This window comes from Oncorhynchus mykiss, chromosome 3, assembly GCF_057628025.1.
Source record: "Oncorhynchus mykiss isolate SJ-2025 chromosome 3, ASM5762802v1, whole genome shotgun sequence".
In the NCBI taxonomy this organism is placed as follows: Eukaryota; Metazoa; Chordata; class Actinopteri; order Salmoniformes; family Salmonidae; genus Oncorhynchus; species Oncorhynchus mykiss.
This window is the reverse complement of record NC_143024.1, coordinates 91,612,183-91,629,482: the sequence shown is the minus strand read 5'-3', so window position 1 is coordinate 91,629,482 and position 17,300 is coordinate 91,612,183.

Below are 17,300 nucleotides of genomic sequence, written 5' to 3'. Positions count from 1 at the left end.
TTTGCTTCACTGAAACATGGCTCACTGGAGAGACGCTATCCGAAGCGGTGCAGCCAACGGGTTTCTCCACACATCGCGCAGACAGAAACAAACATCTTTCTGGTAAGAAGAGGGGCGGGGGCGTATGCCTCATGGCCAACGTGACATGGTGTGATGAAAGAAACATACAGGAACTCAAATCCTTCTGTTCACCTGATTTAGAATTCCTCACAATCAAATGTAGACCGCATTATCTACCAAGAGAATTCTCTTCGATTATAATCACAGCCGTATATATCCCCCCCCAAGCAGACACATCGATGGCTCTGAACGAACTTTATTTAACTCTCTGCAAACTGGAAACAATTTATCCGGAGGCTGCATTCATTGTAGCTGGGGATTTTAACAAGGCTAATCTGAAAACAAGACTCCCCAAATTTTATCAGCATATCGATTGCGCAACCAGGGGAGGAAAGACCTTGGACCATTGTTACTCTAACTTCCGCGACGCATATAAGGCCCTGCCCCGCCCCCCTTTCGGAAAAGCTGACCACGACTCCATTTTGTTGATCCCTGCCTACAGACAGAAACTAAAACAAGAGGCTCCCACGCTGAGGTCTGTCCAACGCTGGTCCGACCAAGCTGACTCCACACTCCAAGACTGCTTCCATCACGTGGACTGGGAGATGTTTCGTATTGCGTCAGATAACAACATTGACGAATACGCTGATTCGGTGTGCGAGTTCATTAGAACGTGCGTTGAAGATGTCGTTCCCATAGCAACGATTAAAACATTCCCTAACCAGAAACCGTGGATTGATGGCAGCATTCGTGTGAAACTGAAAGCGCGAACCACTGCTTTTAATCAGGGCAAGGTGTCTGGTAACATGACCGAATACAAACAGTGCAGCTATTCCCTCCGCAAGGCTATCAAACAAGCTAAGCGCCAGTACAGAGACAAAGTAGAATCTCAATTCAACGGCTCAGACACAAGAGGCATGTGGCAGGGTCTACAGTCAATCACGGACTACAGGAAGAAACCCAGCCCAGTCACGGACCAGGATGTCTTGCTCCCAGGCAGACTAAATAACTTTTTTGCCCGCTTTGAGGACAATACAGTGCCACTGACACGGCCTGCAACGAAAACATGCGGTCTCTCCTTCACTGCAGCCGAGGTGAGTAAGACATTTAAACGTGTTAACCCTCGCAAGGCTGCAGGCCCAGATGGCATCCCCAGCCGCGCCCTCAGAGCATGCGCAGACCAGCTGGCCGGTGTGTTTACGGACATATTCAATCAATCCCTATACCAGTCTGCTGTTCCCACATGCTTCAAGAGGGCCACCATTGTTCCTGTTCCCAAGAAAGCTAAGGTAACTGAGCTAAATGACTACCGCCCGCCCCGTAGCACTCACATCCGTCATCATGAAGTGCTTTGAGAGACTAGTCAAGGACCATATCACCTCCACCCTACCTGACACCCTAGACCCACTCCAATTTGCTTACCGCCCAAATAGGTCCACAGACGATGCAATCTCAACCACACTGCACACTGCCCTAACCCATCTGGACAAGAGGAATACCTATGTGAGAATGCTGTTCATCGACTACAGCTCGGCATTCAACACCATAGTACCCTCCAAGCTCGTCATCAAGCTCGAGACCCTGGGTCTCGACCCCGCCCTGTGCAACTGGGTACTGGACTTCCTGACGGGCCGCCCCCAGGTGGTGAGGGTAGGCAACAACATCTCCTCCCCGCTGATCCTCAACACTGGGGCCCCACAAGGTTGCGTTCTGAGCCCTCTCCTGTACTCCCTGTTCACCCACGACTGCGTGGCCACGCACGCCTCCAACTCAATCATCAAGTTTGCGGACGACACAACAGTAGTAGGCTTGATTACCAACAACGATGAGACGGCCTACAGGGAGGAGGTGAGGGCCCTCGGAGTGTGGTGTCAGGAAAATAACCTCACACTCAACGTCAACAAAACTAAGGAGATGATTGTGGACTTCAGGAAACAGCAGAGGGAACACCCCCCTATCCACATCGATGGAACAGTAGTGGAGAGGGTAGCAAGTTTTAAGTTCCTCGGCATACACATCACAGACAAACTGAATTGGTCCACTCACACAGACAGCATCGTGAAGAAGGCGCAGCAGCGCCTCTTCAACCTCAGGAGGCTGAAGAAATTCGGCTTGTCACCAAAAGCACTCACAAACTTCTACAGATGCACAATCGAGAGCATCCTGGCGGGCTGTATCACCGCCTGGTATGGCAACTGCACCGCCCTCAACCGTAAGGCTCTCCAGAGGGTAGTGAGGTCTGCACAACGCATCACCGGGGGCAAACTACCTGCCCTCCAGGACACCTACACCACCCGATGTCACAGGAAGGCCATAAAGATCATCAAGGACATCAACCACCCGAGCCACTGCCTGTTCACCCCGCTATCATCCAGAAGGCGAGGTCAGTACAGGTGCATCAAAGCTGGGACCGAGAGACTGAAAAACAGCTTCTATCTCAAGGCCATCAGCCTGTTAAACAGCCACCACTAACACTGAGTGGCTGCTGCCAACACACTGACACTGACTCAACTCCAGCCACTTTAATAATGGGAATTGATGGGAAATGATGTAAATATATCACTAGCCACTTTAAACAATGCTACCTTATATAAATGTTACTTACCCTACATTATTCATCTCATATGCATACGTATATACTGTACTCTATATCATCGACGGTATCCTTATGTAATACATGTATCACTAGCCACTTTATACTATACTATGCCACTTAGTTTACATACTCATCTCATTTGTACATACCGTACCCGATACCATCTACTGTATCTTGCCTATGCTGCTCTGTACCATCACTCATTCATATATCCTTATGTACATATTCTTTATCCCCTTACACTGTGTACAAGACAGTAGTTTTGGAATTGTTAGTTAGATTACTTGTTATTACTGCATTGTCGGAACTAGAAGCACAAGCATTTCGCTACACTCGCATTAACATCTGCTAACCATGTGTATGTGACAAATAAAATTTGATTTGATTTGATTTGATTTGAGGAAGAGGGTCACCATTGGAGCCAGGCCACCATCAGGAGGCAGGTTACCATCAGGAGGCAGAATACCGTCAGGAGGCAGGTCACCATCAGGAGGCAGGCCACCATCAGGAGGCAGGTCACCATCAGGACGCAGGCCACCATCAGGAGGCAGGTCAACATCAGGAGGCAGGTATCCATCTGGAGGCAGAATACCATCAGGAGGCATGGTTTCCATCAGGAGGCAGGCCACCATCAGGAGGCAGGTCAACATCAAAAGGCATGATTTCCATCAGGAGGCAGGCCACAGTCAGGAGGCAGAATACCATCAGGAGGCAGGACACCATCAGGAGGCAGGCCACCATCAGGAGGCAGGTCACCATCAGGAGGCATGGTTTCCATTAGGAGGCAGGCCACCATCAGGAGGCAGGTCAACATCAAAAGGCATGATTTCCATCAGGAGGCAGGTTACCATCAGTAGGCAGGCCACCATCAGGAGGCAGAATACCATCAGGAGGCAGGTCACCGTCAGGAGGCGGGTTACCATCAGGAGGCAGAATACCATCAGGAGGCAGGTTACCATCAGGAGGCAGGCCACCATCAGGAGGCAGGCAACCATCAGGAAGCAGGTACAATCAGGAGGCAGGTCACCATCAGGAGGCAGAATACCTTCAAGAGGCAGAATGCCATCAGGAGGCAGGTCACCATCAGGAGGCAGGATACCATCAGGAGGCAGGCCAACATCAGGAGGCAGGTATCCATCAGGAGGCAGGTTACCATCAGGAGGCAGGCCACCATCAGGAGGCAGAATACCATCAGGAGGAAGGTCACCATCAGGAGGCAGAATACCATCAGGAGGCAGGTCACCATCAGGAGGCAGGCCACCATCAGGAGGCAGGTCACCATCAGGAGGCATGGTTTCCATTAGGAGGCAGGCCACCATCAGGAGGCAGGTCAACATCAAAAGGCATGATTTCCATCAGGAGGCAGGTTACCATCAGTAGGCAGGCCACCATCAGGAGGCAGAATACCATCAGGAGGCAGGTCACCATCAGGAGGCAGGTACCATCAGGAGGCAGGTCACCATCAGGAGGCAGAATACCTTCAAGGGGCAGAATGTCATCAGGAGGCAGGTCACCATCAGGAGGCAGGATACCATCAGGAGGCAGGCCAACATCAGGAGGCAGGTATCCATCAGGAGGCAGGTCACCATCAGGAGGCAGGCTACCATCAGGAGGCAGAATACCATCATGAGGCAGAATACCATCAGGAGGCAGGCCACCATCAGGAGGCAGGTTACCATCAGGAGGCAGGGTACCATCAGGAGGCAGGTTACCATCAGGAGGCAGGTCACCGTCAGCAGGCAGAAAACCATCAGGAGGCAGGTCACCATCAGGAGGCAGGTCAACATCAGGACAACATCATGAGGCCAGTTTCAACTATTCTGCCTCATTATTATTCGACCATGCTGGTCATTTATGAACATTTGAACATCTTGACCATGTTTTGTTATAATCTCCACCCGGCACAGCCAGAAGAGGACTGGCCACCCCACATAGCCTGGTTCCTCTCTAGGTTTCTTCCTAGGTTTTGGCCTTTCTAGGGAGTTTTTCCTAGCCACCGTGCTTCTTCACCTGCATTGCTTGCTGTTTGGGGTTTTAGGCTGGGTTTCTGTACAGCACTTTGAGATATCAGCTGATGTACGAAGGGCTATATAAAATAAATTTGATTTGATTTGATTTGATGAGGCAGGCCACCATCAGGAGGCATGTCACCATCAGGAGGCAGGAATCCATCAGGAAGCAGAATACCATCAGGAGGCAGGCCACCATCAGGAGGCAGGCCACCATCAGGAGGCATGTCACCATCAGGAGGTAGGCCAACATCAGGAGGCAGGTTACCATCAGGAGGCAGAATACCATCAGGAGGCAGGCCACCATCAGGAGGCAGAATACCATCAGGAGGCAGAATGCCATCAGGAGGCAGAATGCCATCAGGAGGCAGGTCACCATCAGGAGGCAGGCCACCATCAGGAGGCAGGCCACCATCAGGAGGCAGGTATCAATCAGGAGGCATGATTTCCATCAGGAGGCAGGCCACAATAAGGAGGCAGAATACCATCAGGAGGCAGGACACCATCAGGAGGCAGGCCACCATCAGGAGGCAGGTCACCATCAGGAGGCATGGTTTCCATTAGGAGGCAGGCCACCATCAGGAGGCAGGTCAACATCAAAAGGCATGATTTCCATCAGGAGGCAGGTTACCATCAGTAGGCAGGCCACCCACCATCAGGAGGCAGAATACCATCAGGAGGCAGGTCACCGTCAGGAGGCAGGTCACCATCAGGACGCAGGCCACCATCAGAAGGCAGGTCAACATCAGGAGGCAGGTATCCATCTGGAGGCAGAATACCATCAGGAGGCGTGGTTTCCATCAGGAGGCAGGCCACCATCAGGAGGCAGGTCAACATCAAAAGGCATGATTCCCATCAGGAGGCAGGCCACAATCAGGAGGCAGAATACCATCAGGAGGCAGGACACCATCAGGAGGCAGGCCACCATCAGGAGGCAGGTCACCATCAGGAGGCATGGTTTCCATTAGGAGGCAGGCCACCATCAGGAGGCAGGTCAACATCAAAAGGCATGATTTCCATCAGGAGGCAGGTTACCATCAGTAGGCAGGCCCCCATCAGGAGGCAGAATACCATCAGGAGGCAGGTCACCGTCAGGAGGCGGGTTACCATCAGGAGGCAGAATACCATCAGGAGGCAGGTTACCATCAGGAGCCAGGCCACCATCAGGAGGCAGGCAACCATCAGGAGGCAGGTACCATCAGGAGGCAGGTCACCATCAGGAGGCAGAATACCTTCAAGAGGCAGAATGCCATCAGGAGGCAGGTAACCATCAGGAGGCAGGATATCATCAGGAGGCAGGCCAACATCAGGAGGCAGGTATCCATCAGGAGGCAGGTTACCATCAGGAGGCAGGCCACCATCAGGAGGCAGAATACCATCAGGAGGAAGGTCACCATCAGGAGGCAGAATACCATCAGGAGGCAGGTCACCATCAGGAGGCAGGCCACCATCAGGAGGCAGGTATCCATCAGGAGGCAGGTTACCATCAGGAGGCAGGCCAACATCAGGATGAAGAAAAATATCAGGAGGCAGGCCACCGTCAGGAGGCAGAATACCATCAGGAGGCAGGTCACCATCAGGAGGCAGAATACCATCAGGAGGCAGGCCACCATCAGGAGGCAGGTATCCATCAGGAGGCAGGTTACCATCCGGATGCAGGTCACCATCAGGAAGCAGAGCACCATCAGGAGGCAGAATAGCATCAGGAGGCAGGTCACCATCAGGAGGCAAAATACCATCAGGAGGCAGGTCACTGTCAGGAGGTGGGTTACCATCAGGAGGCAGAATACCATCAAGAGGCAGGTCACCATCAGGAGGCAGGCCACCATCAGGAGGTAGGCCACCATCAGGAGGCAGGTACCATCAGGAGGCAGAATACCATCAGTAGGCATAATACCATCAGGAGGCAGGCCACCATCAGGAGGCAGAATACCATCAGGAGGCAGAATGCCATCAGGAGGCAGGTCACCATCAGGAGGCAGGATACCATCAGGAGGCAGGCCACCATCAGGAGGCAGGTATCCATCAGGAGGCAGGTTACCATCAGGAGGAAGGTCACCATCAGGAGGCAGAATACCATCAGGAGGCAGGTCACCATCAGGAGGCAGGCCACCATCAGGAGGCAGGTATCCATCAGGAGGCAGGTTACCATCAGGAGGCAGGCCAACATCAGGAGGAAGAAAAATATCTGGAGGCAGGCCACTGTCAGGAGGCAGAATACCATCAGGAGGCAGGTCACCATCAGGAGGCAGAATACCATCAGGAGGCAGGCCACCATCAGGAGGCAGGTATCCATCAGGAGGCAGGTTACCATCAGGAGGCAGGTCACCATCAGGAAGTAGAGCACCATCAGGAGGCAGAATAGCATCAGGAGGCAGGTCACCATCAGGAGGCAGAATACCATCAGGAGGCAGGTCACTGTCAGGAGGTGGGTTACCATCAGGAGGCAGAATACCATCAGGGGGCAGGTCACCATCAGGAGGCAGGTTACCATCAGGAGACAGGTTACCATCAGGAGGCAGGTTACCATCAGGATCCAGAAAACCATCGGGAGGCAGGTCACCGTCTGGAGGTGGCCTGATGGTGGCCTGATGGTGGTCTACCATCAGGAGGCAGGTCACCATCGGGAGGCAGGCCACCATCAGGAGGCAGGCCACCATCAGGAGGCAGGCCACCATCAGGAGGCAGGCCACCATTAGGAGGCAGGTCACCGTCAGGAGGCAGAATACAATCAGGAGGCAGGTCACCGTCAGGAGGCGGGTTACCATCAGGAGGCAGAATACCATCAGGAGGCAGGTCACCATCAGGAGGCAGGCCACCATCAGGAGGCAGAATACCATCAGGAGGCAGAATACCATCAGGAGGCAGGCCACCATCAGGAGGCAGGTTACCATCAGGAGGCAGGATACCATCAGGAGGCAGGTCACCATCAGGAGGCAGGCCACCATCAGGAGGCGGGTCACCATCAGGAGGCAGGCTACCATCAGGAGGCAGAATACCATCAGGAGGCAGAATACCATCAGGAGGCAGGCCACCATCAGGAGGCAGGTTACCATCAGGAGGCAGGGTACCATCAGGAGGCAGGTTACCATCAGGAGGCAGGTCACCGTCAGGAGGCAGAAAACCATCAGGAGGCAGGTCACCATCAGGAGGCAGGTCAACATCAGGACAACATCAGGAGGCAGGCCACCATCAGGAGGCATGTCACCATCAGGAGGCAGGAATCCATCAGGAGGCAGAATACCATCAGGAGGCAGGCCACCATCAGGAGGCAGGCCACCATCAGGAGGCATGTCAACATCAGGAGGTAGGCCAACATCAGGAGGCAGGTTACCATCAGGAGGCAGAATACCATCAGGAGGCAGGCCACCACCAGGAGGCAGGTATCCATCAGGAGGCAGGTCACCATCAGGGGGCAGGCCACCATCAGGAGGCGGGTCACCATCAGGAGGCAGCATACCATCAGGAGCCAGAATACCATCAGGATGCAGGTCACCCTCAGGAGGCAGGCCACCATCAGGAGGCAGGGCACCATCAGGAGGCAGGCCACCATCAGGAGGCAGGTCACCATCAGGAGGCAAGGAATCGATCAGGAGGCAGAATACCATCAGGAGGCAGGGCACCATCAGGAGGCAGGCTACCATCAGGAGGCGGGTCACCATCAGCAGGCAGGCCACCATCAGGAGGCAGGCCACCATCAGGAGGCAGGCCACCATCAGGAGGCAGGCCACCATTAGGAGGCAGGTCACCGTCAGGAGGCAGAATACAATCAGGAGGCAGGTCACCGTCAGGAGGCGGGTTACAATCAGGAGGCAGAATACCATCAGGAGGCAGGTCACCATCAGGAGGCAGGCCACCATCAGGAGGCAGAATACCATCAGGAGGCAGGTCACCATCAGGAGGCAGAAAACCATCAGGAGGTAGGTCACCATCAGCAGGCAAGGTATCGATCAGGAGGCAGAATACCATCAGGGGGCAGGTCACCATCAGGAGGCAGGCTACCATCAGGAGGCAGAATACCATCAGGAGGCAGAATACCATCAGGAGGCAGGCCACCATCAGGAGGCAGGTTACCATCAGGAGGCAGGGTACCATCAGGAGGCAGGTTACCATCAGGAGGCAGGTCACCGTCAGCAGGCAGAAAACCATCAGGAGGCAGGTCACCATCAGGAGGCAGGTCAACATCAGGACAACATCATGAGGCAGGCTACCATCAGGAGGCATGTCACCATCAGGAGGCAGGTCAACATCAGGACAACATCATGAGGCAGGCCACCATCAGGAGGCATGTCACCATCAGGAGGCAGGAGTCCATCAGGAGGCAGAATACCATCAGGAGGCAGGCCACCATCAGGAGGCAGGCCACCATCAGGAGGCATGTCACCATCAGGAGGTAGGCCAACATCAGGAGGCAGGTTACCATCAGGAGGCAGAATACCATCAGGAGGCAGGCCACCATCAGGAGGCAGAATACCATCAGGAGGCAGAATGCCATCAGGAGGCAGAATGCCATCAGGAGGCAGGTCACCATCAGGAGGCAGGCCACCATCAGGAGGCAGGCCACCATCAGGAGGCAGGTATCAATCAGGAGGCATGATTTCCATCAGGAGGCAGGCCACAATAAGGAGGCAGAATACCATCAGGAGGCATGTCACCATCAGGAGGCAGGTCAACATCAGGACAACATCATGAGGCAGGCCACCATCAGGAGGCATGTCACCATCAGGAGGCAGGAGTCCATCAGGAGGCAGAATACCATCAGGAGGCAGGCCACCATCAGGAGGCAGGCCACCATCAGGAGGCATGTCACCATCAGGAGGTAGGCCAACATCAGGAGGCAGGTTACCATCAGGAGGCAGAATACCATCAGGAGGCAGGCCACCATCAGGAGGCAGAATACCATCAGGAGGCAGAATGCCATCAGGAGGCAGAATGCCATCAGGAGGCAGGTCACCATCAGGAGGCAGGCCACCATCAGGAGGCAGGCCACCATCAGGAGGCAGGTATCAATCAGGAGGCATGATTTCCATCAGGAGGCAGGCCACAATAAGGAGGCAGAATACCATCAGGAGGCAGGACACCATCAGGAGGCAGGCCACCATCAGGAGGCAGGTCACCATCAGGAGGCATGGTTTCCATTAGGAGGCAGGCCACCATCAGGAGGCAGGTCAACATCAAAAGGCATGATTTCCATCAGGAGGCAGGTTACCATCAGTAGGCAGGCCACCCACCATCAGGAGGCAGAATACCATCAGGAGGCAGGTCACCGTCAGGAGGCAGGTCACCATCAGGACGCAGGCCACCATCAGAAGGCAGGTCAACATCAGGAGGCAGGTATCCATCTGGAGGCAGAATACCATCAGGAGGCATGGTTTCCATCAGGAGGCAGGCCACCATCAGGAGGCAGGTCAACATCAAAAGGCATGATTTCCATCAGGAGGCAGGCCACAATCAGGAGGCAGAATACCATCAGGAGGCAGGACACCATCAGGAGGCAGGCCACCATCAGGAGGCAGGTCACCATCAGGAGGCATGGTTTCCATTAGGAGGCAGGCCACCATCAGGAGGCAGGTCAACATCAAAAGGCATGATTTCCATCAGGAGGCAGGTTACCATCAGTAGGCAGGCCCCCATCAGGAGGCAGAATACCATCAGGAGGCTGGTCACCGTCAGGAGGCGGGTTACCATCAGGAGGCAGAATACCATCAGGAGGCAGGTTACCATCAGGAGCCAGGCCACCATCAGGAGGCAGGCAACCATCAGGAGGCAGGTACCATCAGGAGGCAGGTCACCATCAGGAGGCAGAATACCTTCAAGAGGCAGAATGCCATCAGGAGGCAGGTCACCATCAGGAGGCAGGATACCATCAGGAGGCAGGCCAACATCAGGAGGCAGGTATCCATCAGGAGGCAGGTTACCATCAGGAGGCAGGCCACCATCAGGAGGCAGAATACCATCAGGAGGAAGGTCACCATCAGGAGGCAGAATACCATCAGGAGGCAGGTCACCATCAGGAGGCAGGCCACCATCAGGAGGCAGGTATCCATCAGGAGGCAGGTTACCATCAGGAGGCAGGCCAACATCAGGATGAAGAAAAATATCAGGAGGCAGGCCACCGTCAGGAGGCAGAATACCATCAGGAGGCAGGTCACCATCAGGAGGCAGAATACCATCAGGAGGCAGGCCACCATCAGGAGGCAGGTATCCATCAGGAGGCAGGTTACCATCCGGATGCAGGTCACCATCAGGACTCAGAGCACCATCAGGAGGCAGAATAGCATCAGGAGGCAGGTCACCATCAGGAGGCAAAATACCATCAGGAGGCAGGTCACTGTCAGGAGGTGGGTTACCATCAGGAGGCAGAATACCATCAAGAGGCAGGTCACCATCAGGAGGCAGGTCACCATCAGGAGGCAGGTTACCATCAGGAGGCAGGCCACCATCAGGAGGTAGGCCACCATCAGGAGGCAGGTACCATCAGGAGGCAGAATACCATCAGTAGGCAGAATACCATCAGGAGGCAGGCCACCATCAGGAGGCAGAATACCATCAGGAGGAAGGTCACCATCAGGAGGCAGAATACCATCAGGAGGCAGGTCACCATCAGGAGGCAGGCCACCATCAGGAGGCAGGTATCCATCAGGAGGCAGGTTACCATCAGGAGGCAGGCCAACATCAGGATGAAGAAAAATATCAGGAGGCAGGCCACCGTCAGGAGGCAGAATACCATCAGGAGGCAGGTCACCATCAGGAGGCAGAATACCATCAGGAGGCAGGCCACCATCAGGAGGCAGGTATCCATCAGGAGGCAGGTTACCATCCGGATGCAGGTCACCATCAGGAAGCAGAGCACCATCAGGAGGCAGAATAGCATCAGGAGGCAGGTCACCATCAGGAGGCAAAATACCATCAGGAGGCAGGTCACTGTCAGGAGGTGGGTTACCATCAGGAGGCAGAATACCATCAAGAGGCAGGTCACCATCAGGAGGCAGGTCACCATCAGGAGGCAGGTTACCATCAGGAGGCAGGCCACCATCAGGAGGTAGGCCACCATCAGGAGGCAGGTACCATCAGGAGGCAGAATACCATCAGTAGGCAGAATACCATCAGGAGGCAGGCCACCATCAGGAGGCAGAATACCATCAGGAGGCAGAATGCCATCAGGAGGCAGGTCACCATCAGGAGGCAGGATACCATCAGGAGGCAGGCCACCATCAGGAGGCAGGTATCCATCAGGAGGCAGGTTACCATCAGGAGGAAGGTCACCATCAGGAGGCAGAATACCATCAGGAGGCAGGTCACCATCAGGAGGCAGGCCACCATCAGGAGGCAGGTATCCATCAGGAGGCAGGTTACCATCAGGAGGCAGGCCAACATCAGGAGGAAGAAAAATATCTGGAGGCAGGCCACTGTCAGGAGGCAGAATACCATCAGGAGGCAGGTCACCATCAGGAGGCAGAATACCATCAGGAGGCAGGCCACCATCAGGAGGCAGGTATCCATCAGGAGGCAGGTTACCATCAGGAGGCAGGTCACCATCAGGAAGTAGAGCACCATCAGGAGGCAGAATAGCATCAGGAGGCAGGTCACCATCAGGAGGCAGAATACCATCAGGAGGCAGGTCACTGTCAGGAGGTGGGTTACCATCAGGAGGCAGAATACCATCAGGGGGCAGGTCACCATCAGGAGGCAGGTTACCATCAGGAGACAGGTTACCATCAGGAGGCAGGTTACCATCAGGATCCAGAAAACCATCGGGAGGCAGGTCACCGTCTGGAGGTGGCCTGATGGTGGCCTGATGGTGGTCTACCATCAGGAGGCAGGTCACCATCGGGAGGCAGGCCACCATCAGGAGGCAGGCCACCATCAGGAGGCAGGCCACCATCAGGAGGCAGGCCACCATTAGGAGGCAGGTCACCGTCAGGAGGCAGAATACAATCAGGAGGCAGGTCACCGTCAGGAGGCGGGTTACCATCAGGAGGCAGAATACCATCAGGAGGCAGGTCACCATCAGGAGGCAGGCCACCATCAGGAGGCAGAATACCATCAGGAGGCAGAATACCATCAGGAGGCAGGCCACCATCAGGAGGCAGGTTACCATCAGGAGGCAGGATACCATCAGGAGGCAGGTCACCATCAGGAGGCAGGCCACCATCAGGAGGCGGGTCACCATCAGGAGGCAGGCTACCATCAGGAGGCAGAATACCATCAGGAGGCATAATACCATCAGGAGGCAGGCCACCATCAGGAGGCAGGTTACCATCAGGAGGCAGGGTACCATCAGGAGGCAGGTTACCATCAGGAGGCAGGTCACCGTCAGGAGGCAGAAAACCATCAGGAGGCAGGTCACCATCAGGAGGCAGGTCAACATCAGGACAACATCAGGAGGCAGGCCACCATCAGGAGGCATGTCACCATCAGGAGGCAGGAATCCATCAGGAGGCAGAATACCATCAGGAGGCAGGCCACCATCAGGAGGCAGGCCACCATCAGGAGTCATGTCAACATCAGGAGGTAGGCCAACATCAGGAGGCAGGTTACCATCAGGAGGCAGAATACCATCAGGAGGCAGGCCACCACCAGGAGGCAGGTATCCATCAGGAGGCAGGTCACCATCAGGGGGCAGGCCACCATCAGGAGGCGGGTCACCATCAGGAGGCAGCATACCATCAGGAGCCAGAATACCATCAGGATGCAGGTCACCCTCAGGAGGCAGGCCACCATCAGGAGGCAGGGCACCATCAGGAGGCAGGCCACCATCAGGAGGCAGGTCACCATCAGGAGGCAAGGAATCGATCAGGAGGCAGAATACCATCAGGAGGCAGGGCACCATCAGGAGGCAGGCTACCATCAGGAGGCGGGTCACCATCAGCAGGCAGGCCACCATCAGGAGGCAGGCCACCATCAGGAGGCAGGCCACCATCAGGAGGCAGGCCACCATTAGGAGGCAGGTCACCGTCAGGAGGCAGAATACAATCAGGAGGCAGGTCACCGTCAGGAGGCGGGTTACAATCAGGAGGCAGAATACCATCAGGAGGCAGGTCACCATCAGGAGGCAGGCCACCATCAGGAGGCAGAATACCATCAGGAGGCAGGTCACCATCAGGAGGCAGAAAACCATCAGGAGGTAGGTCACCATCAGGAGATAGGCCACCATCAGGAGGCGGGTCACCATCAGGAGGCAGGCTACCATCAGGAGGCAGAATACCATCAGAAGGCAGAATACCATCAGGAGGCAGGCCACCATCAGGAGGCAGGTTACCATCAGGAGGCAGGGCACCATCAGGAGGCAGGTTACCATCAGGAGGCAGGTCACCGTCAGCAGGCAGAAAACCATCAGGAGGCAGGTCACCATCAGGAGGCAGGTCAACATCAGGACAACATCATGAGGCAGGCCACCATCAGGAGGCATGTCACCATCAGGAGGCAGGAATCCATCAGGAGGCAGAATACCATCAGGAGGCAGGCCACCATCAGGAGGCAGGCCACCATCAGGAGGCATGTCACCATCAGGAGGTAGGCCAACATCAGGAGGCAGGTCACCATCAGGAGGCAGGCCACCATCAGGAGGCAGGGCACCATCAGGAGGCAGGTTACCATCAGGAGGCAGAATACCATCAGGAGGCAGAATACCATCAGGAGGCAGGCCACCATCAGGAGGCAGGCCACCATCAGGAGGCAGAATACCATCAGGAGGCAGAATACCATCAGGAGGCAGGCCACCATCAGGAGGCAGGTTACCATCAGGAGGCAGGTTACCATCAGGAGGCAGGTCACCATCAGGAGGCAGGCCACCATCAGGAGGCGGGTCTCCATCAGGAGGCAGGCTACCATCAGGAGGCAGAATACCATCAGGAGGCATAATACCATCAGGAGGCAGAATACCATCAGGAGGCAGGTATCCATCAGGAGGCAGGTCACCATCAGGGGGCAGGCCACCATCAGGAGGCAGGTCACCATCAGGAGGCAGCATACCATCAGGAGCCAGAATACCATCAGGATGCAGGTCACCCTCAGGAGGCAGGCCACCATCAGGAGGCAGGGCACCATCAGGAGGTAGGCCACCATCAGGAGGCAGGTCACCATCAGGAGGCAGGTTACCATCAGGAGGCATGTCACCGTCAGCAGGCAGAAAACCATCAGGAGGCAGGTCACCATCAGGAGGCAGGTCAACATCAGGACAACATCATGAGGCAGGCCACCATCAGGAGGCATGTCACCATCAGGAGGCAGGAATCCATCAGGAGGCAGAATACCATCAGGAGGCAGGCCACCATCAGGAGGCAGGCCACCACCAGGAGGCAGGTATCCATCAGGAGGCAGGTCACCATCAGGGGGCAGGCCACCATCAGGAGGCGGGTCACCATCAGGAGGCAGCATACCATCAGGAGCCAGAATACCATCAGGATGCAGGTCACCCTCAGGAGGCAGGCCACCATCAGGAGGCAGGGCACCATCAGGAGGCAGGCCACCATCAGGAGGCAGGTCACCATCAGGAGGCAAGGAATCGATCAGGAGGCAGAATACCATCAGGAGGCAGGGCACCATCAGGAGGCAGGCTACCATCAGGAGGCGGGTCACCATCAGCAGGCAGGCCACCATCAGGAGGCAGGCCACCATCAGGAGGCAGGCCACCATCAGGAGGCAGGCCACCATTAGGAGGCAGGTCACCGTCAGGAGGCAGAATACAATCAGGAGGCAGGTCACCGTCAGGAGGCGGGTTACAATCAGGAGGCAGAATACCATCAGGAGGCAGGTCACCATCAGGAGGCAGGCCACCATCAGGAGGCAGAATACCATCAGGAGGCAGGTCACCATCAGGAGGCAGAAAACCATCAGGAGGTAGGTCACCATCAGGAGATAGGCCACCATCAGGAGGCGGGTCACCATCAGGAGGCAGGCTACCATCAGGAGGCAGAATACCATCAGAAGGCAGAATACCATCAGGAGGCAGGCCACCATCAGGAGGCAGGTTACCATCAGGAGGCAGGGCACCATCAGGAGGCAGGTTACCATCAGGAGGCAGGTCACCGTCAGCAGGCAGAAAACCATCAGGAGGCAGGTCACCATCAGGAGGCAGGTCAACATCAGGACAACATCATGAGGCAGGCCACCATCAGGAGGCATGTCACCATCAGGAGGCAGGAATCCATCAGGAGGCAGAATACCATCAGGAGGCAGGCCACCATCAGGAGGCAGGCCACCATCAGGAGGCATGTCACCATCAGGAGGTAGGCCAACATCAGGAGGCAGGTCACCATCAGGAGGCAGGCCACCATCAGGAGGCAGGGCACCATCAGGAGGCAGGTTACCATCAGGAGGCAGAATACCATCAGGAGGCAGAATACCATCAGGAGGCAGGCCACCATCAGGAGGCAGGCCACCATCAGGAGGCAGAATACCATCAGGAGGCAGAATACCATCAGGAGGCAGGCCACCATCAGGAGGCAGGTTACCATCAGGAGGCAGGTTACCATCAGGAGGCAGGTCACCATCAGGAGGCAGGCCACCATCAGGAGGCGGGTCTCCATCAGGAGGCAGGCTACCATCAGGAGGCAGAATACCATCAGGAGGCATAATACCATCAGGAGGCAGAATACCATCAGGAGGCAGGTATCCATCAGGAGGCAGGTCACCATCAGGGGGCAGGCCACCATCAGGAGGCAGGTCACCATCAGGAGGCAGCATACCATCAGGAGCCAGAATACCATCAGGATGCAGGTCACCCTCAGGAGGCAGGCCACCATCAGGAGGCAGGGCACCATCAGGAGGTAGGCCACCATCAGGAGGCAGGTCACCATCAGGAGGCAGGTTACCATCAGGAGGCATGTCACCGTCAGCAGGCAGAAAACCATCAGGAGGCAGGTCACCATCAGGAGGCAGGTCAACATCAGGACAACATCATGAGGCAGGCCACCATCAGGAGGCATGTCACCATCAGGAGGCAGGAATCCATCAGGAGGCAGAATACCATCAGGAGGCAGGCCACCATCAGGAGGCAGGCCACCATCAGGAGGCATGCACCATCAGGAGGTAGGCCAACATCAGGAGGCAGGTCACCATCAGGAGGCAGGCCACCATCAGGTGGCAGGGCACCATCAGGAGGCAGGCCACCATCAGGAGGCAGAATACCATCAGGAGGCAGAATACCATCAGGAGGCAGGCCACCATCAGGAGGCAGGCCACCATCAGGAGGCATGTCACCATCAGGAGGTAGGCCAACATCAGGAGGCAGGTCACCATCAGGAGGCAGGCCACCATCAGGAGGCAGGGCACCATCAGGAGGCAGGCCACCATCAGGAGGCAGAATACCATCAGGAGGCAGAATACCATCAGGAGGCAGGCCACCATCAGGAGGCAGGCCACCATCAGGAGGCAGAATACCATCAGGAGGCAGAATACCATCAGGAGGCAGGCCACCATCAGGAGGCAGGTTACCATCAGGAGGCAGGTTACCATCAGGAGGCAGGTCACCATCAGGAGGCAGGCCACCATCAGGAGGCGGGTCTCCATCAGGAGGCAGGCTACCATCAGGAGGCAGAATACCATCAGGAGGCAGAATACCATCAGGAGGCAGAATACCATCAGGAGGCAGGTATCCATCAGGAGGCAGGTCACCATCAGGGGGCAGGCCA